This window comes from Rhinopithecus bieti, unplaced genomic scaffold (genome assembly GCF_001698545.2).
Source record: "Rhinopithecus bieti isolate Rb0 unplaced genomic scaffold, ASM169854v2 scaffold_42039, whole genome shotgun sequence".
NCBI classification, from domain to species: Eukaryota; Metazoa; Chordata; class Mammalia; order Primates; family Cercopithecidae; genus Rhinopithecus; species Rhinopithecus bieti.
Genome location: NW_016818642.1, coordinates 526,921 through 528,414, shown reverse-complemented (window position 1 = coordinate 528,414; position 1,494 = coordinate 526,921). Strand labels below are relative to the sequence as shown.

Genomic DNA, 1,494 nt, shown 5'->3' with positions numbered 1-1,494 from the left:
AGACTCTGGTGTGGGTCTTGACAAGGTGGTCAGTGAATTCCTGATAGGGAGACTTGGTAAACACAGTCTCCTTCCAGAGGTCAGGGGTCAGGTAGCTGTAGGTCTTAGAGATGGCATCAAAGGTGGCCTTGGCGAAGTTGCCCAGGGTGGCAGTGCAGCCCCGGGCTGAGGTGTAGCAGTCATCAATACCAGCCATCATGAGCAGCTTCTTGGGCACAGGCGCTGAGACGATGCCAGTGCCCCTGGGTGCAGGGATGAGGCGCACCAGCACAGAGCCGCAGCGGCCTGCCACCTTGCAAGGGACGGTGTGGGGCTTGCCGATCTTGTTCCCCCAGTAGCCTCTGCGCACCGGGACAATGGAGAGTTTGGCCAGGATGATGGCCCCACGGATGGCGGTGGCCACCTCCTTGGAGCACTTAACACCCAGGCCGACGTGGCCGTTGTAGTCCCCGATAGCAACAAACGCCTTGAACCTGGTGCGCTGGCCAGCACGGGTCTGCTTCTGCACCGGCATAATCTTCAAAACGTCGTCTTTGAGAGAGGCCCCCAAGAAAAAGTCAATGATCTCAGATTCCTTAAAGGGCAGAGAGAAGAGGTAGATCTCCTCCAGGGACTTGATCTTCATGTCCTTGACCAAGCGGCCCAGCTTGGTGACGGGCATCCACTCCTTATCCTCGGCCTTGTCTCCGCGAGCTCCGCTGCCTCGGCCCCGACCCCGTCCACGGCCGCGACCCCGGCCCCGGATGCCACTGCCGAAACCTCCGCGGAAGCCACCGCGGTTCCCCATCCCAGGGCCACTAGGGCCTCCGGGACCCCCCGCTGCACCGGCGTCATCCGCCATTTGGTGTCTTCTCGGAGAAGAAAGCAGCCTAATTCTTAAGAGCGCTAGGATATCCAGAAAGGTAAATGAGGATTGGCTTCAATTTAAAGTCATCAGCTATATTGGATTCTAACAAGAAAGTCAGATTTGAAGGGTGAAGCCAAGCATTGACTTGTCCTCTCTAGTTATGAAATGGCATCTTTTATTAATAGAATGCAGCTTTATCTATACTGATTATCTGTTATCAATGATCTAAGTTAAGTTTCTTTGATAACTTGCTGCAGCTTTTACATCAGCACTTGCTGCTTCACCTTGCACTTTTATGTTATGAAGGCAGTTTATTTTTTTTTAAAACAACATGAACCAACCTCTGCTAACTTCCAACTTTTCTTCTGCAGCTTTCTCACCTCCCTTAGCCTTCGTAGAAGTAAGGAGAGTTGGGGTCTTGCTCTGGATTAGGCTTTGACTTAAGGGAATGTTGTGGCTGATTTGATCTTCTATCCAGATGAGTGAAACTTTTTCCATATCAGCAATATGGCTGTTTTACTTTCTAATCATTGGTGTGTTCACTAGAGTAGCACTTTTAACTTCCTTTTCCTTTGCATTTACAACTTGGCTGTTTGGCCTACATTCCAGCCTATCCCAGCTTTCGACTATGCCTTCCTCAGTAATAA

At 51.2% G+C, this 1,494-nt stretch overlaps 1 pseudogene across 1 annotated transcript in view; it reads right to left on the bottom strand.

Annotated features, from left to right (window-relative positions):
- Positions 1–857, bottom strand: part of LOC108518728 (40S ribosomal protein S2 pseudogene) — a 5,520-nt pseudogene extending 4,663 nt beyond the window's left edge. The window contains exon 1 of the transcript XR_001882461.1: positions 5–857. The product of XR_001882461.1 is annotated as a 40S ribosomal protein S2 pseudogene (transcript). The remainder of the gene's footprint in view (positions 1–4) is intronic.
- Positions 858–1,494: the final 637 nt, after the last annotated feature.